Source organism: Ornithorhynchus anatinus, chromosome 3 (assembly GCF_004115215.2).
Source record: "Ornithorhynchus anatinus isolate Pmale09 chromosome 3, mOrnAna1.pri.v4, whole genome shotgun sequence".
NCBI lineage: Eukaryota > Metazoa > Chordata > Mammalia > Monotremata > Ornithorhynchidae > Ornithorhynchus > Ornithorhynchus anatinus.
The window spans coordinates 115,376,534-115,400,984 of record NC_041730.1 but is presented as its reverse complement, the minus strand read 5'-3'; the positions used below and the strand labels follow the sequence as shown (position 1 = coordinate 115,400,984).

General features: G+C 43.4%; 1 long non-coding RNA gene and 1 other non-coding gene across 2 annotated transcripts; one reads left to right on the top strand and one right to left on the bottom strand.

Annotated features, from left to right (window-relative positions):
• Window positions 1–276: 276 nt before the first annotated feature.
• Window positions 277–412, bottom strand: LOC114810773. Its single transcript, XR_003758467.1, has one exon. It is a non-coding gene; the product is annotated as a small nucleolar RNA SNORA7 (small nucleolar RNA).
• Window positions 413–11,929: 11,517 nt separating this feature from the next.
• LOC114810285 lies at window positions 11,930–17,250 on the top strand. The gene is made up of 3 exons (XR_003758004.2): window positions 11,930–12,069; window positions 15,057–15,133; window positions 17,066–17,250. It is a non-coding gene; the product is annotated as an uncharacterized LOC114810285 (long non-coding RNA).
• The last annotated feature ends 7,201 nt before the right edge of the window (window positions 17,251–24,451 follow it).

Sequence of the window (24,451 nt, the reverse complement as noted above, 5' to 3'; positions counted from 1 at the left end):
AGCATAATGTCCTGTTGCCACCATGTTGTCTTGCTGTCTGCTAAACGACATGCCAATCTCCTGGACTGTGATTTCTACTTTTTTTATCTTGTTTGTGTTCTGGGCAGTGAATAGACACTTCACTCCAAGAACGCCACACCTCCATCTGCAATCATTCTGGTAGTGTATCCCTAGGGTATTCCTAGAATTTACAGTTGCCTTCTTCTGCTCTGTAAATTTGAGTCTCCACCCTTGACTCTCTCCCATGCCCCTGCTGCCCAGCATGGATGGGTTTTGACTTGTAGCAGATTGCCTTCCACTCACTAGCCACTGCCCAAGCTAGGAATGGAATGGATATGCCTCTGCTTCACTCTCCTTCCCATAACAGACTGGTAGAGTACTGGAAACTCTCCAGGAGTGATCCTGAGAGGGGGAGTGAACTACCTAAGTAGCAGAATTTACCAACATTAAATTCTAAGTTGCTGGTGAAAATATCTTAGGCTGTGTGTAGGATTTCCTACAGATTTCCTTCAGAGAAGCAGCGTGGTTCAGTGGAAAGAGCCCGGGCTTGGGAGTTAGAGGCCATGGGTTCGAATTCTTGTTCTGCCACTTGTCAGCTGTGTAACTGTGGGCAAATCACTTCACTTCTCTGGGCCTCAGTTACCTCATCTGTAAAATGGGGATTAAGACTGTGAGCCTCACGTGGGACAACCTGATTACCCTGTATCTACCCCAGCACTTAGAACAGTGCTCTGCACATAGTAAGGGCTTAACAAATACCAACATTATTATTTCCAGGGAGCTTGTAGCTTGAAAACAACAGTAAGTACTCAGGAGTCAGACACTGGGCCCCTAAAGTCAAAAAAGCATTAATATTCTACAAGATAGTTTGCAGGAAATCTTCAGCTCCCGACAATGAGACCTAGAGAGGCAAACAACTAAAAACCCAGAAGTTAGAAATATAATAATAACACTGCTACTACTAATAATAATGTTGGTATTTGCTAAACACTATGTGCCAGACACTACTAAGCACTGCGGTAGATACAAGGTAGTCAGGTTATCCCACATGGGGCTCACAGTCTTAACCCCCATTTTTACAGATGAGGTAACAGGCACAGAAAAGTAAAGTGGCTTGCCCAAGGTCACACAACAGATAAGTGGTAGAGCCAGGATTAGAATCCAGGTCCTTCTGACTCCAGGTCCATGCTGTATCCACTAGGCCTCGCTGCTTCTCAGTATCACAGCAAATGGCTGGAAGTGAAGAGAGAGTCACTTTTGACAACCACAAAAGGAAGCTCAATTTGCCATGGCTAAATGAGCCTCAAAATGCCAGGCAGGGTCATACGTTTTAACCGAAGCTAGCAGCTCGGTCAAGCTCTCAATGGGTTGCACTGTCTTCTCTCAACTGCCTGTGATATATCAGGGTCCTCCTTTTGTGCTCTGAAGGACCTTAGCCAAGGAAAATCAGGTTTCCCTCACTTCATTTCATTCAACCAATCAGTGGTATTTACCAAGCACTTACTGTGTGCAGAGGACTGTGCAAAATGCTTGGGGATCAATGATAATTTTTGAGTAATTTTTGTACTATGCACTTGGGAGAGTACACTCCAACAGAATTAGACACAGTACCTGCTCATAACGAGCTTACAAAGTACAGTATGATAGAATCGGTAGATACGATCCCTGCCCACAAGCAGCTTTCAGTCTGCAGTGGGAGAGAGACGTTAGAATAAATTTTAGAGAGGATATAAAAGAGTATAAATACCATCCTCATTATTATTATTATGAGGATAGTTACCTAAGTGCTGAATTTCTTCATCTGTAGCACAGGGTTGAAGTCCTCTCTATGTAGCAGTAACACCCAGCAGATCGTCAGGCACAAGAGCTCTTAATGAGTGTTATTTGATAATGAAAGGCACTATATATATATGCAGGCTATTATTATTAAGTTATGGAATAAATACAGCAAGCCTGGGAGAATAAAGTGAATAAATTTGAATGGCAAGACACAAATACAGCCCTTAACTCCAACGAGCAAATAGAGTTTAATAAAGAGGTAAACTGAGATCACTTTTATTTATTGCTGTGTAAATGTATTTAAAAAGATATTGGTTCCCCTGCAGCCTGGTGCTTTAATGCCTGCTGCTGTTATTAGAACAGTAATGAATGAGCTGCTTTAAGTACGTGCTCTTCAGAAGGCTGTGGAGCCGGAAGATTAATGAGACGAGTTCATTGAAAGGTACAGATTGTTTCATGTTTCTCCAGCTCATGGATGAGTTGGAAAATGTGCGGCAACATCTTCTGAATCGTTCGCTGTAGCCTGGGTGAGAGGCTGCCTCAGAGCTGGCGATCTGAGGATAGTGTATCTCTGGGATTCTTACCTCCAGCACCGAGGAAGTGTGAACGATGCACCCGACATGCTCTCCGCCTTCCAGACCGCAAAACTGCTCTGGACGATTCCTCTGATCACCCCGCTCCTTTTGGGATCCTTGGTTCTCCAGAGCTTTCTCACCTGTGAACAGATGGCCTGAGAAACAGCGTGGCTTAGTAGGTAGAGCATGGGCCTGGGAATCAGAAGAAATTGGATTCTAATCCCAGTGCTACCACATGCATGTTGTGTGACCTTGGGTACGTCACTTAACTTCTCTGGGCCTCAGTTACCTCATCTGTAAAATGAGTATTAGGCATGGGAGCCCCTTCTGGGGCAGGGACTGTGTCCAAACTGATCAACTTGTATCCACTCCAGCACTCAGAACAGTGCTTAGCACATAGTAAGCACTTAGCAAGTACCATGATGATAATCATTGTTATTGTTCTCACCTAACCCTGCTTTTCTTATGCTGGAGCAGTGCTATGAGCTCTTTCATTCCCCAGCGGCCATACACTCCCCACTTTTTATGGTATCCATTAAGCACTAACTATGTATCAGTCACTATACTAAGCAGTGGAGTAGATGCAACATAGGTTGGATGCAGTCTATGTCTTACGTGGGACTCAGAGTCTTAATCCCCATTTTACAGATGAGGTAATTTTTTTAAGGGCTTACAATGTGCCAAGCACTAAGGCCTGGGGTAGAAACGACATAATCAGGGTCCACGATGGACTCATAATCTACTAGGAAGGAGAACAGATAATGAGGATTTTGCAGATGAAGGAACTGAGGTTAAATTGTCCAACGTCACACAGCAGGCAAGTGGAGGAGCAGGGATTAGAACCCAGGACCTTTGATTTCTAGGCCCCCGCTGTCTCCATTAGGCCACACTGCTTCTCTTTCCACTCTGCACGAGTGCTGAGGGTGGCTACTACTAAGTACACAAGGGCTGGAGATGGCGAATGGGTTTATATAACCTGGGATGTTGGGAATTAATCAGGGAAGGCTTATTTGAGGAAGCAGGCTCCCAGGAGGGCTGAATAGAGGAAGGTAGAAGTATTCCCTGCCTACAAGGAGCTTTCAGTCTACAGAAAGATAGACAATATAAATAGAATAAATTAGGCATCTCCAGGAGTCCAGCCTAATTTATGGATAATGAGTTCACCAGCATAGCTTAGTGGAAAGGGCAAGGTCTGGGTGTCAGAGGATCTTTGTTCTCATTCTGTCTCTGCCACTTGCTGATTGTGCAACCCTGAGTGAGCACTTAATTTCATTTATCTCCATCTGTTTTCTAAATGATAAAATGGGGATTAAATACCTGTTCTCCCTCCCCCTTAGATGGTGAGCCCCATGTGGGACAGGGACTGATCTAATAATGTTGGTATTTGTTAAGCGCTTACTATTGGCAGAGCACTGTTCTAAGCACTGGGGTATGTACAGGGTAATCAGGTTGTCCCACGTGGGGCTCACAGTCTTCACCCCCGGTTTACAGATGAGGGAACTGAGGCACAGAGAAGTAAAGTGATTTGCCCACAGTCACACAGCTGACAGGTGGCAGAGCCAGGATTCGAACCCATGACCTCTGGCTCCCAAGCCCGGGTTAGAGAAGCAGCGTGGCTCAGTGGAAAGAGCATGGGCTTTGGAGTCAGGGCTCATGAGTTTGAATCCCAGCTCTGCCACTTGTCGGCTGTGTGACTGTGGGCAAGTCACTTAACTTCTCTGTGCCTCAGTTCCCTCATCTGTAAAATGGGGATTAAGACTGTGAGCCCCACGTGGGACAACCTGATTCCCCTATGTCTACCCCAGCGCTTAGAACAGTGCTCGGCACATAGTAAGCGCTTAACAAATACCAACATTATTATTTCCACTGAGCCACGCTGCTTCAGCCACGCTAATCTGTTTACGTTAGATATACCCCAACATTTAGTGCTCAGCATATAGCAAATAATAATAATAATGGTATTTGTTAAGCGCTTACTATGTTCCAAGCACTCTTCTAAGAGCTGGGGTAAATACAAGGTAATCAGGTTGTCCTACATGGGGCTTGCAGTTTCAATCCCCATTTTACAGATGAGGAAATGGAGGCACAGAGAAGTTAAGTGACTTGCCCAAGGTCCCACAGCAGACAAGTGGCAAAACCAGGATTAAAACCTATGACCTCTGACTCCCAAGCCTGTGCTCTTTCCACTAAGCCACCCTACTTCCCTTACGGTGCTTAAATACCATTATTATTATTACCACATCTGCATGAGATCATTTCAAACTATTGTATGCCCCCAAACTGTCCCTTTTTCTTACATATACTCAGGTGACCTTAGGCTATGGTAGAGACTGAGGGTAAGAAGCAGTGTGGCCTACTGGAAAGAGCCCTGGCCTGGAAAGTCAGGGGACCTGGGTTCTAATATTGGCTCTGCCACTTGTTTGCTGTCTAACCTTGGACAGGTAACTTAACATCTCTGTGCCTCAGTTGCCTCATCTGTAAAATGGGGACTTTGGTGACAGGAACTGTGCCCAACCCGATTATCTTGTAAGTAGTCCAGAACTTAGCAGAGTGCTGGGCACATAGTAAGTGCTTAATACTATTAAAAACACACACATACACTCACACACAATCACTGGAAGTTTCAATGATGTGGACATTTTAGCCAATCAACAGGAACATATAAAGAAGTAATCCCAAAGATTTCCTACATGTGTGCTTGTTCTAGCTGCTTTCAACCCTATGAGCTGCAATAAAGAGAATGTACTTGGTAGGAAACCTTCCTCCATTAGCTTGAAATAAGACTGGGAATACTGGCACTGTTAGAAACAGGTAGGTTCAGTTCATTTTCTATATATCCTTATAAGCCTGCTGTCAGGTTTGTCCCAAGCCAAAAAACAGGTCTTCCAATATGCAGTCTCTCCATCAATTCTGCATTTCCTCTAGTAGCATGGGAAACTGAATTCCTTTCATTTTTGTCCAGTGGAACCCCAGGGAAGTCAAACACCCTGTTCATAACAACCTAAATCTTTCCAGAGGGCCAAACAATGCATTCTGTAAATTTTCCTAGATGAAACTGAGGCAGGCTCATAGTCTAAGGATGGTTAACCAAGCACAGATGAGTACAGTGCTCTGCACACAGAAAACACTTAATAAATGCAATTAAATGAATGAATTTGTTTCTATCAGAATTGAGGTTTTCAAGCAAACATCAAATCAGGCTGAATTTGCCAAAGGAAAGTTTTTCCATTTGTCATGTGGTTTGAATTAAGTCAGGGGAGCAGTCGTATATTTTCTAGATATATATTTTCTATATATCTATATACATCGATTTTCTATTTTTTAAATATAGGCTACTCATTTTTAAGAAAATAAGCTTTTTTTAAAAAATGGTATTTGTTAAACACTTACTGTGTGTCAAGAACTGTTCTAAGCACTGAGGTAGATACAAGCTATTCCGATTGGACACAGTCCCTGTTCCAGAGGGGGCTCACAGTCGTAATCCACATTTTACAAATGAGGTGACTCAGGCACAGAGAAGTCAGATGACTGGCCCAGGGTCACATAACAGACAAGGGGCAGAACTGGGATTAGGACCCAGGTCATTTTGAGCATTAGGACAGGTGTGTGTGTGTTCGTGTGCAAGCATGTGCGTGCACACCCATGAACAGGTATATGTTTTGTTTCCTGCCATCATTTTTGTCTTCACAGTCAGAATTCCCACAGATATGCACCATAATTATTTCTAGATGACACACTTCAGTATTCTTCCTCTCAGACGTAGTTATAGTAATAGTACTTTAGACTGTTACCTTGGACAAGTCACTTAACTTCTCTGTCCCTCAGTTATCTCATCTGTAAAATGGGGATTAAGACTGTGATCTCCACTTGGGACAACCTGATGATCTTGTATCTACCCCAGTGCTTAGAACAGTGCTTGGCCTATAGTAAGCACTTAACAAATACCATCATCATTATTATTATTATTATTATTATTATTCTCCTGAAGGATGGAAGCTCCTTGTGGGCAGGGATCACATCTACAAATTCTGTTTTCTACTTCCCCAAGCACTGAGTTCAGTGCTCTGCACCCAGTCTATAAATGCCATCAATTGATTGCTTAATAGTACTTATCAAGTACATACTCTATGTAATGTGCACTGTACTAAGTACTGGGAGAAAAATCACAGGTGGGAATTGGACATAGTCCCTGTCCTTTGGGGTGCTTTACAATCTAAGAGTTAAAATAGGGTTAGTGATTTAGAGACACAAACACACGCAGTGAAGAAACATTCGAACATTATGTCTACCAACCCTGTTGTATTGTCCTTTCCCAAGCACTTAGTACAGCGCTCTGCATATACTAAGCCCTCAATAAATACCACTAATAGATTAAACACAAACAAATGCACAAAATAGGCTCAAAGTCTCTGTCGGGATGGAAGAGACCGAGAAAGAATGGAAGCAGATTTTATCCCTGATCCCGCATGCTTGGAAATGATAGAATCAGCCAAAGAAAGCAACCAGCCCTTAAATTGGAATTCTACCCATAAGAATCAATAAAATGAGGAGTTTATATATTCAGAATATACTGGGTCCTTTTTCTCATGCTCTTTACCAGTACAAGACCTTTTCTTGGGCATATTAAGGGGTAATAGTTTCCACTGCACCACCAATTACTTAGTTTTGAAAGTTCATGAAAAAGGCATTAATTGCCATGAGGAAGACATTCCTTTGGTCCATTCCCATTCCCCACCAAAAGAACCTCTCTCATATCATATACATTTTCAATGTAATTATTCCCAGCCCGTAGACAAGCTTGCAGTGAAGCATTTAAATGTAAAAGAGTTTGTCCAGAGTAGTTGCTCTAAAACCTTTTCGTCCCACAGGAATGCTGAGGGACATTCAAATGATCAAATCTGATTGAATTAATTCACAATTAATTTTAAATTTCCACCTCCCCACTAGATTGTTAGCTCCTTGAGGGCAGAATTCATGTCTACCACTTCTATTGTGGTGAACTCTCTCCAGTAATTAGTTCAGTGCTCAGCACACAGGTAGCACTCAATAGATACCACTGATTGATTGATTCCTATTCCTTATATCACCACTCCACTGGAAAAAAAGCTCAGTTATTTCCCCCCTTGGAATTACCACAAATATTCAAAGCCTGGGGACTGGAAGATTCCTCAGTTTCTAGAGCCCACAATTTGCTGCTCTCAGTCAGTGGTATTTACTATATGCACTGTAGTAAGCACTTGGGGAAGTACACTATAAAAGCATTGTTAAACATGTTTCTTGTGCAGAAAGAGCTTGTGCCTGGAGTCAGGAAGATCATCGATACTATCCCCTTCAAAGACTGCATAATTGCTCATATGGCCTCGAAAGTTGTCTTAGACCCACCGCTTCCACTTCCCCTCCAGTTATTTCTTTGACCACCCGGAATCTGACTTCCGCCCCCTTCACTCCATGGAAAACTGCCCTCTCTAAAGTCACCAGTGACCTTCTTCTTTCCAAATCTAATGACCTCAACTCCACCTTCATCCTCTTTGACCTCTCAGCTTCCTTGGACACTGTGGACCATCACCTTCTAGTGGAAGCATTTTCTAATCTTGACTTCACCAGCAGTGTCTTCTCCTGGTATTCCTCCTATCTCTCTGGCTGCTCCTTCTCAGCCTTTTTCACGGGTTGCTCCTCTACCTCTTACTCCCTAACTGTGAGAGTCCCTCAAAGCTCAGGTCTGGGTCCCTTTCTATTCTCCATCTACACCCATATCCTTGGAGAATTCATTCTCTTCCCCTGCTTCAACTACCATCTCCATGTAGATGATTTCCACATCAGAGAAGAGAGAAGAGAAGCAGCATGGCTCAGTGGAAGGAGCATGGGCTTTGGAGTCAGAGATCATGGGTTCGAATCCCCACTCTGCCACTTGTCAGCTGTGTGACTTTGGGCCAGTCACTTCACTTCTCTGTGCCTCAGTTCCCTCATCTGTAAAATGGGGATTAAGACTGTGAGCCCCACGTGGGACAACCTGATTCCCTTGTGTCTCCCCCAGCACTTAGAACGGTGCTCTGCACATAATAAGCGCTTAACAAATACCAACATTATTATTTCCAAATTTACCTCTTTAGGCTTGACCTTTCTTCTTCTCTGCATGCATTTCCGCTTAACTTCAGGACATTTCTACTTGGATGTCCCACCAACACCTCAAATATAACATGTCCAAAATGGACCTCCACATCTTTCCACCCAAGCCCTCTCCTCCTCCATACTTTCCCACCCTCCTTCCTGTCTCACAAACCCATAACCTTAGCATTACTCTCACATTCAACCCACATATTCAATGTCACCAATTCTTCTTAGTTCAACCCTCACAGTATCACCAGAATCCACCCTTTCCTCTCCATCCAAACTGTTACCGTGCTTATTCAAACACTTACTAGATCCCACCTTGACTACTGCATCACTGAGATCCCACCTTGACTACTGAATCACTGACTTCTCTGCCCCCTGTCTCTTCCCTCTTCAGTCCATTCTTGATTTTGCTGCCCGGATCATTTTTCTATAAAAACCTTCTATCCACATCTCCACACTCCTCAAAAACCTCTGGCAGTGGCCTATCTCCACATAAAATGGAAAGTCCCTATCATTGACTTTAAGGCACTCAATCAACTCTCTGCTTGCTAACTCACCTTGGTGATCTCCTACTACAACCTAACCACATACTTCACTTCTCTAATGCCAACCTACTCACTGTACCTCGATCTTATCTCTCTCACTGCCAACCCCTTGCCCGAATCCTCCCTCTGGCCTGGAACTCCATCCTCCTCATATCTGGCAGCCTACCACTCTCCCAACCTTCAAAGCCCTAATAAAATCACATTTTCCCCAAAAGACCTTCACTGATTAAGCCCTTATTTCCCCTTAGTTAATGATTGTTAAGCCCTTCTGCGTCATCTCTGTCCTCAGATCTGTACCCCTTAAGCTTTGAATGCTATTCATCCCACCCACAGCCCCACAGTGCATAAGTACAAATCCTTATATGATTATGGTATTTGTTAAGCACTTATGTGCCAAGCACTGTTCTAAGCACCAGGGTACATACAAGTTAGGTTGGACACAGTCTATTTCCCACCTAGGGCTCACACTCTTAATCCCCATTTTGCAGATGAGGTTACTGAGGCCCAGAGAAGTGAAGTGACTTGCCCAAGTTCACACAACAGACACGAGACAGAGCAGGGATTAAAACCCATGACCTTCTGACTCCTAGGCCCTTGCTCTATCCACTAAGCCATGCTGCTTCTCGGCCTGTAGTGAGCCTGCAGGAAACATTTTGTGAGTGACTCTTTTTGATCCCGTGAACAGCAGCAGCAAGTAACGAATTCAAGAAGGAACAAGGCTGCTGTATTTCAGGACAGATCACTGTAAACTTGGTCTGAGGAGCAGAGCACAGAGGGAGAAGTGGCTTTTCCTCCCTGCTCTACCCAGTAATGGGCCTGGACCAATCAACAACTGCCACATAGACCTACTGCGATGCTTCAAGGGGAGAAGACTTTGAAAACTTGTGTCATAAATCTATGCTGCCATGGAATCGAGTGCATCCACCACAAGCCGCCACTAACTTCTCCAACTCTTCCAATGGGGGAATCATCTGCACGAACTTGGAGAGACAGTCAGGATAGCTACCTTCATTGTAGCGGGCCTGTGTGTGTGAATGTGTGTAGGTGTCACTTCCCTGCAATTTGATTAAGAAGTGTGTAAAGTTTACCAGAGTGTACAGTAATAGTTTGGTTTTCACTTTGAAACTTGTCACAGAGTGCTGAGTCTACGGATTTCCAGGTTGGGAATCAAACTGTCACTCATAAAATAGCTTCCTTTGGGCTCACTACACTGCCATTTCCCCTATCTGTAACTCTGTGGACAGGCAGTGTCCCTGATATATTGGACTTTCCAAGTGCTTAGTACAGTGTTCTGCACACAGCAAGCACTCAATAAATACAATTGACTGACGTTTGTTTCCCCATGTAGACTGTAAGCCCCTTTTGGGCAGAGTGTGTCTAGCAACTCTAGTGTTTTGTACACTCCAATCAAACAGTGATTATTTATTGAGCACTCTTATGCGGGTTACCTTAATAAGCATTTGGGAGAGCACAATACAAGAGAATACCTCAGTGCTCTATAAGTGCTCAGTAAGTACCAATGATTGATTATAAGCCTGCCTATTCCCCTTGCTTTTGAGTCTTGGATTTTAGTGTTCCTGCTGCCTTTGCTCTGCCTATAATTTCTCATTATCAGTGGTACTTACTGAGCACTATGTGCAGAGCACTGTACTAAGCACTTGAATTTCTCTTTCTAATTGCCTGTCTTCCCCCACTGATGTTGCAAGCCCCCTGTCAGACAGGAATAGTGTCTCGACCTCACTTATTTTGTATTCACGCTCATGCTCTTCACAGCACTCAGCACATACTAACACTCAATAAGTACCATTACTTCCACCACCATCTAAAACCCAATCCCACCTCACCTATCACCTCCAACAGGTGAAAGCAACACAGCCTAGCAGAAAGAGCACAGGCCTGGGAGTCAGAAGACTTGGGTTCTAACCCCAGCTCTGCCAGTTGTCTTCTGTGTGACTGTGTGTAAATCATTTAACTTCCCCCGCCTACATTTCCTCACCCGTAAAATAGGGATTAAATCCGACTCCTAATTAGGCTGTGAGATCAATATGGGGCAGAGCCAGTGTCCCCCCAATTATCGTGTATCTATCGCAGCATTTAATATGTAGTAAGCACTTAATAAGTACCATAATTCATAGGGGCCTTTCTTACTGCTATTACTAATAATGATAATAATTGTGATATTTGTAAAGTGCTATGTGCCAAGCACTGTTCTTGCTGGGGTAGATACAAAGTAATCATGTTGGACACACTCCCTGTCCCACATGGAGTTTACACAGTCTTAATCCCCATTTTCCATATGAGGTAACTGAGGCATAGAGAAGTGAAGGGACATGCTTAGCAGACATGTGGTGGATCCAGGATTACAATCTACATCCTCTTACTCTCAAACCCGTTCTCTTTCCACTGAGCCACATTGCCACTGCTGCTTACCAAAACTAAGGTTCCCTACCCTTGAGACTAAAAATAACAGCGGGCATTAATGATTCTTCAAGCTGATTGTCCCCCTTGTCCTGTTTGTAGGAAGATTTGCTTTTTTGTCACCCAGCTATCCACCTGTTAGTTTAGTGTATTCATGTAACTGATTACACCATTCGGTATGAAGATGAAAGCTTCTGCCTGCCTCGGTGGCTGGCTCCTTAGCAAGGCTTTATCAAATGAATCTTCAATGTTTTGGTTCATGTTAGTGCCACAGAACAATCACTATGCTAAACACTGTGGGGGGTGGGGAAGTTGTTGTAAAAGTAGATGGCTTAATTGATCATTTAAGGGACATTAGGAAATATCCCAGCACACCTGAAACGGAACATTTCAGTACAAATGGATGCAGGGCATCAGCTGTGGAATGGGATGCAGCGCTGCTACACAACACGTGTTGCTAGGAAACAGCAAAGAATGTTTTTGCCTTCAGACTAGCTATCTTGGAACCACCTGAGATTTTCCATTCTAGATTGCAAGCAAGTGTATTTGAATACTGAATCCTGAGGGCCATATGGATGTCAGCTGGTGGTCAAGACAGGAGGAGAGCTCTGGAGTAAAATCCTTTTCTGTACAATAAGGTGAAGTCACTTCGCAAAAGGATTTCTAATCCATAGCAGCCTCAGTGTTTGGTTCAAATAGCAGAGACTACATCTTTGAATCCCTTAAGTCCTTAGGTGTATGGGGCCTCATAAAAATCTGTTTCATCATCCTTGACCTGGACATACTTTGATAGTATGCTCTGCCATTTGTCAGCTGTGTGACTGTGGGCAAATCACTTAACTTTTCTGTGCCTCAGTTACCTCATCTGGAAAATGGGGATGAAGACTGTGAGCCCCATGTGGAACAACCCGATTACCCTGTATCTACCCCATCACTTAGAACAGTGCTCTGCACATAGTAAGCACTTAACAAATACCAACATTATTTTTATAGTCCATTTCAAAGAGGGGTAGTCTAGGCTTCTTTCTAAACAACACCTGAAACATAGACCAAGCTTGTAGATCATAAAGAAATTAAGGACTCTTTCCTCCTGCTTTGATTTGTCTTGTGGCGGAAGTGAGGTGCACATTTTCTCGATGGTTCTTTATCGGGGTGGCCTAGTCTATAGAGCATGGCCCTGGGAGTTAGAAGGACCTGGGTTCACATCCCAGATCTGCCACGTGTCTGCTGTGGGACCTTGGGTATGTCACTTCACTTCAACATGCCTCCATTATCTCACCTGCAAAATGAGGATAAGAGTGTGAGCTCAATGTGGGACAGGAACTGTGTCCAACCTGATTAACTGCTATCTACCCCAGTGCTTAGAAGAGTGCTTGGCACATGATAAGCACTTAACAAGTATGATAATTATTGATTATTATTAATCAGCCATTTAGTATGAGTGCACATAGTTCAGAACAGTGATTAAGACACTTGCAGTAGTCTGTTTGCAAATTGTCAGTATACTCAGATACTGCTGTCAAAAGATCTTGCTGTCTCCTTTCTTTATCTTTTTCTCCTGGCATTTAATCAGTAATGAAACAGGAAACTTCATCCACTGTGGGGAAGGGTCTTTAGGATTGGACATAAGAAGCATGGCCTAATAATAATGGTATTTGTTAAGCGCTTACTCTGTGTCAGTTCTAAGTGCCTGTGTGGATACAAGAAAATCGGGTTGGACGCAGTCCCTGTCCCACATGGGGTTCACTGTCTCAATCCCCATTTTCCAGATGAGGTAAGTGAGGCTCAGGGAAGTGAAGTGACTTGTCCAAGGTCACCTAGTAGTCAAGTGACCTTTGAGAAGCAGCGTGGCTCAGTGGAAAGAGCACGGGCTTTGGAGTCAGAGGTCATGGGTTCAAATCTCGGCTCGGCCATTTGTCAGCTGTGTGACTTTGGGCAAGTCACTTAACTTCTCGGTGCCTCAGATACCTCATCTGTAAAATGGGGATGAAGACTGTGAGCCCCACGTGGGACAACCTGATTCCCCTGTGTCTACCCCAGGGCTTAGAACAGTGCTCGGCACATAGTAAGCGCTTAACAAATACCAACATCATTATTATTATTAAGTGGCAGAGCGGGGATTAGAAACCATGACCTTTTGACTTCCAGATCTGTGCTCTATCCTCTACACCATGCAGCTTCTCATGGAAAAAAAAATACAGACCTGGGAGTCAGAGGACCTGGGTTCTAATCCCAGATCTACCAATTTCTTGCTATGTGACCTTGAGCCAGTGACTGTGCCTCAGTTTTCCTGTCCTCCCTCCTTCCCCTCCAACTGTAAGCCCCATTCAGGACAGGGACTGTGCCCGTCCTGCCTAGTGGCAACAGCACGGGCTTGGAGCCAGTGGTCATGGATTCTAATTCTAGATCAGCCACTTGTCTGCTGTGACCTTGGGCAAGTCACTTCTCTGGGCCTCAGTTTACCTTATCTGTACAATGGGGATTGAGACTGTGAGCCCCATGTGGGATAGGGAATGTTCAACTTGATTACCTTGTATATATCCCAGCACTTAAAACAGTGCTTGGCGCATAGTCTTGGAACATAGACTACACTCTAGACTAAGCCTGGTGTTGGCAGGGATTTTCTTTCTTTATTGCTGAATTGTACTTTCCAAGTGCTTAGTACAATGCTCTGCACACAGTAAGTGCTCAGTAAATACAATTGAATGAATTTGTATCTAACCCCGTGCTTTCAACAATATTTGACATATAGTAAGGCCGCAACAAATGCCATCAAAAAATTGCGAAGTTCTGATTCAGTAAAAAGTTGCCACACTGGGTTTGGTTTCATTTCTAACCATCCTTTAAAGAGTCTGTCATAGCTCCTAGTTCCCAAAGAGTTCTCCAGGAAGAAACATTCCTCATGTTGACATTTTTCCTTGTGAAGGCTGGAGGTTAAAGGAGGGGCCTGCAACTTCTGGACCTTTGAGGGCCATATGATCATGAGGAGGTGGAGGATGGAGCCAACTTTCTTTCCATATCACCTCTGGAGAAGGGATGCATTTTCACAGCAAACTTTGGAGGCCAGGTTGTAGGCCTGACACCTAGTTTCCCACAATAATTCTTCAATGAATACCATTGATTGATTTATACAAATTAGTCCTTGCCTTTCAGAGGATTTTCAACTTATGCGACCACCTCAGATGAAATCTAGTGGAGAAACAAATACATAGATAAATAGATGATATTCCCTGAGATAAAGCGTTGATTGTGAGCCCCACGTGGGACAGGTGCTGTGTCCAACTCTATTTGCTTGTATTCACCCCGGCACTTAATACAGTGCCTGGCATATAGTAAGTGCTTAGCATAGCATAGTGGATAGAGCACGGGTCTGGGAGTCAGAAGGCCATGAGTTCTAATCCCCACTCCACACGTCTGCTGTGCGACCTTGGGCAAGTCACTTCACTTCTCTGTACCTCAGTTACCTCATCTGTAAAATGAGGTTTGAGACCGTGAGCCCCACGTGGGATAGAGATTATGCCCAACCCAATTTGTTTGTATCCACCCCAGCATTTAGTAGTGCCTGGCACACAGTAAGCACTTAAATATCATAGTTATTGTTAAATACCCAAATTATTATTATCAGCAGGAGCAGCAGATGTGATATGCGCCCCGCCAGGAGAGCCCTGTCTTCCGAGGCCCAGACTGGGGTCAGCTCCAGAGGTAACCACACAATGGCAACAACCCCTCTGCAGGGGTCAGTTTCAGGGGAGAGCCTCCCCAAAGCTGCTCCCGGCCCACCACAATCCATTCCCGTCCCTGGATAGATCCCATCCTTTCCCACCTGCCGGGGGGTCAGTCCCACCTCCCTCTTCCCCAGCACCACCCCTGATGACAAGATTGGGGAACTTTGTAATATAAACCATAAAGATGACTGAACAGGAGCCAATGTAAACCATTCATTCACTAGATCACCTTGAAGGATTTTGCCTAACAGACCACACTGCAAAGTGTGGGACCTCTCAGACCTCAAAACCAAGCTGTAGTCCATCCAGTCCCTTAACTAGATCCATGCTGTTACAATGACTTCACCCAGTTATAGTGACTTCACCTACTTGCTGTGTTCCATCCAGATTTATGTGATAGAACTGGAGGCACAAGTGAGTATTCTCATTTATCCTGAGCTAGAGAATATACATTTATTAATATTTTTCATATTTATGTCCATGGTGGTGAATATTTATCTTCAGAAGTAGCAGGAAAATGAGATTTGTTAAGGTCCTTACAGTCTGAAAAAGGCCTTACCATTTAAAAAGCACTGCTCCATGTGTCTTCCAACTGTTATATTGTACTCTCCCAAGCGCTTAGTACAGTTCTCTGCACACATTAAACAATCAATAAATTCAACTGATTGACTGACCAATGTGGAACAGGGACTGTAACTGATCTGATTGTAGTGGAAGGGGAAGAATGAATGAGGTAAATTTGGTGAAAATAATTCATCAGTAATAAAAGCTAGCGTACCTCCTTATGGAGAGGGTAGAGGTCTGGGGGCTCCTCACTGTCCTAATCAATCAAGAACTCAATAGTATGTACTGAGCACTGACTGCATGCAGAGCATTGTACTGAGTGAACATTTTATGGAAAGTACCCTAGAGTGAGTCCCAAGTGGGACAGAGACAATGTCCATCCTGTTCCTACCTCCCCACTTAGTTCAGTGCTTGGCTCCAATTAATCACCTAAACACCCCAATTATTTTCAGTGAACACAATTCCCACCCCTAAGAGGCTTACAATCATCAGGGCTTGAGAAACTGGGTGACCCTAGAGGCTAGAGCACAGGACTGGACGACCTGGGTTCTAATCCCCACTCTGCCACTTATCTGCTGTGTGACTTTGGACAAGTCACTTAACTTCTTGGTGCCTCAGTTACCTCATCTGTAAAATGGGGATTAAGAATTTCGAGCTGCATGTGGGACCTGGACTGTGTCCAACCTGATCGGCTTGTATCTACCCTAAGCGCTTACTAGGCAATTATATTTTGTAAGTGATTAATGTATGCAGAGCACTGTACTGAAGCCTTGGGAGAGTACAATGTAAAAGTAAACAGGCACACTCCCTGCACACAACGAGTTTGTCATCTAGATGGGGAGACACACATTAATATAAATTATTGCTTCAACTTACCTTCAGGACTTGTCCACTGCATTGATGAGGGGCACTATTAGAATTACTTTTATTGAGCACTTACTGTGTATAAAGCACTGTATTAAACACTTGTGAGAGTATAACAATACCTAGCACAGATGTTTAATATCAAAAGAAAAAGGAACAAGAAAAAGGTCATCATTGGCCCAAACAGCCACAAGCACATCTATGTTCTGAAAGTTTGAGAGGTAGGCTTCTGCCGAACTCATTTGAGTAGTGGAAGGGGCAGGCAGTGATGGGAGTCATTCTGGATCTTTAGGTCATCCCAGACCCCTCTAATGCCTACAGAACTGCAACTCCAATTATCTGTAATCAAAAGCACTCTCACAGGAATAGGGTTCCTTTCAGTCAGAGTTCTCCTATAGCCCAATTCAAGTCTGAAGGAGTCACACTTCATACTGAGCCCCATTGGTCTCGGCAGCTTCCTGCCCATTTTTTTCACTGGCAGGTCCAACAACTGAAGAGATTTACCAGCTACCGAAATAAGAAGCATCCTTTAGCTGAACGGAGAGAAATGGGGAAAGCTCTTGGGGAAGAGAGTGTTGTGGATGTGTTGGATTCTGGGTACTACTCATAATTACTGCTGTAAGCATTACTCCAGGCAAATAAAAAATCAGCTTCTTTTCTAGGAAACCTATTTGTGTTTTCTCTGTCAATATTGATTTCTCTAAGTCTCTACAAGTATGTCCTCTCCAACCTCTGTCTTCCAGGACTTTAGAATTGGGAATGCGAACAGTAAGCTTGGGTCTTATTTATTCCTTTCACATTGTCAGGAATGAGTAAGTGAGCTATTCTATTTCTCTTAAAAGTGTACAAAGAGATGTCAATTTTGTTGACAAACTTCCTGTTTCCCTTTGAAAGAACTGCAGCCCCTAGCCCCATCATCCACATTTAATTCTGCTCCCTTGTACCTTAATATATGTTGAGTAGAAGAAAGGAAAAATTTACAGGTTGGTATAGATGACAAAACACAGATGGGTTGTTGCCAAGATACTTTTTTTTTAAAAAAAAGGGAAATATTCCTCTCAAAACCTCTGGTTGTGTTAGAAGAGCCAATTCAAAGGCTGGTCTGATATTGTACTTGCCTTTGTAGTTTCCTCTGTTAAGTCTGCTTATCTTCGCTGCTTCAGTAACTATTCATTCAATTGTATTTATTGAGCACTTACTATGTGCATACCACTATACTAAGCACTTGGAATGTACAATTTGGCAACAGATAGAGACAATCCGTGCCCAATAACGGGCTCACAGTCTAAATGTGCACCCCTTATGGTTAACACTAATACTTGGCAACTGCTTAACCAGTTCTTACCTTCCCCCATCAAGGCCTAGTGGAAAGACACAGATTCTAATCCCAGCTCTGCCACTTGTCTGTGACCTTGGGCAAGTCACTTTTCTGTAAAATGGAAATTAAAACCATGAGCCCCATATGGGACATCGACTGTATCTACCCCAACCCTTAGTACAGAGCCTGACACATAGTAAGTGCTTAACAAATACCATTAAAAAATAAAAATACAAAAGGATTCTAGTTCCAGCCCCTCCCCTTGCTGCTATACAACCTCAGTCCAGTCGCTTTACTTCCCTGTATCTCAGTTTCCTCTTCTGAGAAGCAGCGTGGATCAGTGGAAAGAGCATGGGTTTGGGAGTCAGAGGTCTTGGGTTTGAATCCTGTCTCTGCCACTTGTCAGCTGTGTGACTGTGGGTGTCACAACTTCTCTGTGCCTCAGTTACCTCATCTGTAAAATGGGGATTACGACTGTGAGCCTCACGACGGACAACCTGATTACCCTGTATCTACCCCAGCGCTTAGAACAGTGCTCTACACATAGTAAGCGCTTAACAAATACCAACATTATTATTATTAAAATGGAGATAAACAATTTGTTCTTCATTTTTGGATTGTGAGCCCCAAGTGGAAAAGTGACTCTGCTGATCTCATTATCTGTTGCCGAATTGTACATTCCAAGTGCTTAGTACAGTGCTGTGTACATAGTAAGTGCTCAAATACTATTGAATGAATGAATTCTCATGTCTACCATCAGTGGTTAGCAGAGTGCTTGATACATGTCAAAACTCAAAGAGAAGATACAGTGATGGAGTACTCTGATTTTAGAGCTGCTTCCCTGAGGTGGGTATGTATATGTTCAGAGGGAGAAACTAATCCCCTCTGGAGGTGATTTCTCGTCTTAAGAAAATTTATGGTATCGAATACAGTGTCTCGATCAATCAGATGGAAGTGTTCCGTTAATTTGGTTAAAGACCCGTTATTTCCTCTTAGAAATAAGACTGCACTGTAGTTTAGGCCAACTTGCAATCAAGGATACCTGCAGAAAAGAGACTTTGACATATATAATAATTATGCTATTTGTTAAGCACTTACTATGTGCCAGGCACTGTACTAAGCCCTGAGGTGGATCCAAGCAAATGGGGTTGGAAACAGTCTCTCTACCATGAGGGGCTCACAGTCTTGATCCCCACTTTACAGATGAGGGAACTGAGGCATAGAGAAGTGTAGTGACTTGCCCAGGGTCACACACAGCAGACAAGTAGCAGAGCCAGGTTTAGAACCCATGATCTTCTGACTCCCAAGCCTCGTGCTCTCTCCACTACACTATGCTGCTTCTTGTAATATGACCATCATCATTCCATCCAATGAGTGGTATTTATTGAGCATCTAGTATGAGCAGAGCGCTGCCCACCACTAAATATCTCCTATGAGTTTTTCCACAGGTTTCCACCTTTATTAGGTCGATTACCCAAACTTGCAGCTCTCCTGACTCAGCAGGAATCCAGGGAACGGGTATGTGTCGTGCAGGCAACCATGCAAATCTCTCATGCTAATCACCTAAGAGTTGATGGAAGTGCAGGTTGATTAGATAATTTGCTCTCAACCTTGGAGAACCCATGAAAATTGACTGTTATAGTAGTCATTTTAAAAACATGTAATATTTCATTCTAATACACACTGGGTGTTATGACAAGAACAAGGTTTATCCAAAGACTCAGAAGACTTCTTAGGCTATTGTTAAAGAGCACTCATTTATAGCTTCTTTTTTCCTAAACCAAGCCAATTTCACTCTTTGGATTAAAAATCAGTTTTCTCCTCAGGCCTGAAATGCAAAACTTCGGGTAGACTCCCAGTTCTCTTTAAGTCCAACTATAAAGAGAATAATTTAACTTTGGACAAGACTTTCCCTCCAGAATGTAATAATAATGTTAGTATTTGTTAAGCACTTACTATGTGCAGAGCACTATTCTAAGCACTGGGGTAGATACAGGGTAATCAGGTGGTCCCATGTGAGGCTCACAGTTAATCCCCATTTGACAGATGAGGTAATTGAGGCACAGAGAAGTGAAGTGACTTGCCCACAGTCACACAGCTGACAAGTGGCAGATCTGGGATTCGAACCCATGACCTCTGACTCCCAAGCCCGGGCTCTTTCCACTGAGCCACGCTGTTTCTGTGGGCAGGGAATGTGTCCAATAATAATAGCAATAATAATTGTGGTATTTGTTAAGTGCTTTGTGCTGGTATTGTACTAAACTCTGGGGTGGATAGAAGCAAATTGGTTTGGATACAGTCCCTGTCTCAGGTAGGGCTCACAATCAATCCTCATATTACAGATGACCTAACTGAGGCACAGAGAAGTTAAATGACTTCCCAAGATCACACAGGAGACAAGTGGTGGAGTCAGAATTAGAATCCATGACCTGTCTCCCAAGACTATGCACTATGCCATGCTGTAGTTAAGCACTATATGCCAAACACTGTAGTGGATAATAAGCAGATCAGATGCAATCCATCACACACGGGGCACATAGTCAAAGACAGAGGGAGAACAGCTATTTTTTCCTCAGTTTTTACAAGTGAAACAACTGAGGCTCAGAGAAGTTATGTTATTTGTCCAAGGTCATACTGCATACAGGTAGGAGAGGTGGGATTAAAACCCAGGTCTCCTGACTCCCAGGCCCGTGCTTGTTCCAACTACTTATCCTAAACTCTGATTAGGCAAGAATTCAAAGCCAGCTGTGGAGGGACATCAACTCATCTGCTTATGAGACCAGCCAAGAAACTGTAACCCTACATAGAGTGCGCCAGCCACCTCACTGTGAACAGCCTGCCTTCATCACATGCCTTCTCCTTGTTCCAAAGTTTTCTCAGATGCCTGCTAACCCCAATAGAAGCCAACTAGATTCTCCCCCTACGATGGGAGTGGACTGGGTAGCGCTGCTTTCCAACAACTGCTCCCGGGGAATTGCACAGTCCATTCATTAGGTGGACTTGTGACATCACAGTGTTTCCACAGCAACAGGCGGCGGGGGCTACAGGGAGCGAGAATCAGCTGCTACCGAGCTCAGTCACTTGCCTGCCAGTTTTCCGGAAGCAGCCGAAGGGTTTCTTCTCCCACCACAGCGGGGGTGGGGTAGTCTGTCTTCTCTTCAAACTGCTTCCAGGGGAGATCCGCACCGCCAGGTCATTAGAAGCGTTTTCTGACGACAAATGACGGTGACGGTCCAAATGTTAGCAATAAGCCCAGCCTCCTCCCACTGTTCACTTACTAAAAAGAGGAGAAGGCCAGTCTCTCTGTGATGGACCTGATTTATTCTGGTCCCTAATCTCATGAAGAGAACTACCTACTAACGCCAACGTATTCTATTTGGATAGGAAGGAGACGTGTAACTGCATACCCAGTCATTGGCAAAGTGACTGATGTAGTTCAACAGAGACCTGTGTGGGCCGGTTCAGCTTATTCCATCGATGAGCTGTTACCAAGTACTGTATATCGAGATCTGAGATACAGATTTCAATTTAAGACATCTTGGGATGCCTACAGGGCATAGTCCCTTAAGATGAAAAAAGGAGAAAGGAAAGATTTGTCGGGAGGGGGACAGGGAGAGCGAGCATCCTCTAGATGCATCTTGACGAGTCGGGAGAGCTGCCTCCTATAGGAAATGGGAAAGGAGAGAGTTGGTGCTGAGGCTGAGATGAATGGCATTTAACCAGTGATTGGCTCACAGCAGGTGTTTTCTTGCCTCCATCTTGAGAGGGTTAAATTGCAGCTGTCCTTTCAGCTGTGCTGGCCTGCACCGAAACAAGCAATCGATGTACTCTCGCAGATCGATAAGTGAAAAAACAGCACTGTGATCTTAGCTTTTCAAGGGCTGGGGGTTATGGGTCCAGGAAGGGGCAGTGGTCAGGAGGTGGTTGCCTCATTTCACCCACAGTAATCCCATTAGCCCCACTCACAGGTCAGTGCTGGGGCAAATCCCCCAACTGCCAATCAAAAACATCCTGGGCCTGGGAGTTAATCATTCTGCCTGCCGCTGCTGCTTTCAGATGCAGTGTGCTCATTTTAGCAAGTTCAAACCGCCCAAGGCTGCTGCTGATTCCGCTTGCTTCCCGCATCTTCCTCCACAATGAAAGCTCTTCCTTGAGCCTTGAATGGACTGCATGAAGCTGAATAGACTTAATCTAGTGGGTGGTGGCATTCCTGAGATGAGCAGGGTTGGGCCAGTGGAGAATATAGGAGCAGAAATTTAGTAAAGAGCTAGGGAAGGAGATTGCCCAAGTATATATTATATCACTAACCCAATCCAAATTCAACTCCACAGAAAGCAAGAGCAATAATAATGGCATTTGTTAAGCATTTCCTGTGTGCCAAGCACTGTACTAAGTACTGGGGTAGATATATCTAGGACCTCATGGAGTTCACAATCAGATGATTAAAAAAACACAATGCAAATTGCATATGAGTCCATGTTTTTATTTGGGGAAATATAGATATATAATTTTAAACCTGCACTCTCTACTATCAAACACACCATCTTCAACCTTCTGATGGAAAAGCAACACTTTTTTATTATTTGCTTTTCCCTTTCCTTCCTCATTTCAACAGATTTGGAAATTTGAGGGGGCATACTTCATGTGAAACTTTTATTTCTACAAAAACTAGGACAAAGAAGACAGACCTTTAATTGTGTAATGATGCATTAGGTTTTATTAAACCATAAAACAAGTAGCTTTTAAACTGGCTGCTGATCCAAGATGGCCCTCCAGAAACAAGCTCTCCCTCTACTGAAACTGGAGGATTCAGAAGGATACTAGCTCACCAATTTCATGGTTCCATTTGGCCACACATTTGTATCAAATTTAGTGGTAAACTTTATCTCGTTATGTGGAAAACATTGTCTTTACAGGAGACTCATTAGAAATTGTGTAAAAGTATTTTTGATCACAGGGACAGAAGACTGAAGAGCAGTGGGGCCTAGTGGAAAGAACATGGGTCTGGGAGTCACGGGATCTGGGTTCTAATCCTGACTCTGCCATGTGCCTGATATGTGACCTTAGGCAAGTCACATAACTTCTCTGGGCCTCAGTTACCTCAACTGTAAAATGGGGATTTAATACCTGTTCTCCTTTCTACTTAGATTGTGAACCCTGACTGAGATAAGAGCTGTGTCTGATCTGATTATCTCATATCTTCCCTGGGGCTTAGAACAGAGTCTGACCTATAGTAAGCACTTAAACACCATAATTTTCATTATTAAGACTACCAAGAAGTGTTCACTGAGATGAAGAAGAGATTAAGTCAAGGAAGAAGATAATATTGTACTGCATTGCCACTTTCCAAGCTAATCCCTTTTAAATTCCAGTACTAATAATTGTGGTGCTTAAGTGCTTATTATGTACCAGGCACTGTACTAAACACTGGGGTGGTTATAAGCAGATCAGGACACAGCCCATCCCATGTGGGGTTCATGGTCTCAGTACCCATTTTACAAATGAGATAACTGAGGCATAGAGAAGTAACTAGTGCAAGGTGACACAGCAAACAAGGGGCAGAGTCAGGATTAGAAGCCATTATCCCCCGAATCCCAGGCCTATGCTCTATCCATTAAGCCTCTCTACCAAGATGTAGGTGTGCTGGCGTGAGGAATGTAAAAGGGGAAATCAGGAGTTAAATAAGAAAGAGAATCATGAGTAATCCATGCTTTTTAAAAAATAACCTGAGAAATAATGTGTAGTCCTCCTGAAATAATAATATCTCCTACTTCATGGATACATGTAACTTAGATCAGAGCACCAAGCAGGTTATATGTCTCTGGGTTCAGTGAATACTGATTTCCTAGAATAACTTTTCAAGTAACAGTTTTAAACATCACATACTTGATTTTAAGACCTTCCCATCTCTTCAGTTGGTCTGTTTCTCACAACTTTTCAGGGCTAGTAAGGTCAAAACTTTGGCACCCAGCCAGTTCAGAGGTAATTATTCTTCTACGTTAACCTCAAAGTTGGTAGCAGCAATTGGAGAAAGAAGCACCTTGAAGGCAGGGAACACATCTACCAACTCTATTGTGCTTTCCCAAACATTTAGGCAATGCTCAATACAGAATAAGAGTTCTACCAAATGATTAGCATTAACTGAAAAATTACCATGGAGAAGGATGCAGTGAGTTAGTAAATAATGTATACTCATCATAAAAGAATGACATAGAACAGCAACTACATCAATAAATTGTTTAAAAAATAAAGGGTATATCCTGATTTGTATCCATAACTATTAAGTTATATTTTTAGGTGCTTACTATGTGCCAAGCACTGTAGTAGATATAAGATAATCAGCAAATTCAAATCTTTTTATTACAAAACTTACCTGCCCTATGCCTTGTCTTCATTTGCTAGTATCTCCAGTATCTCCTCTGTTATTCTTCCACCTTCCCCTGTGCCCCACCTTAAAGAAAATAAAAAAATCTCTGCCTGTAGGAAATGCAGTCCTACTGAGGTTTTACCAGGTAAACTTTATTGGAAGCTGGGAAGAAAAAAAAAACT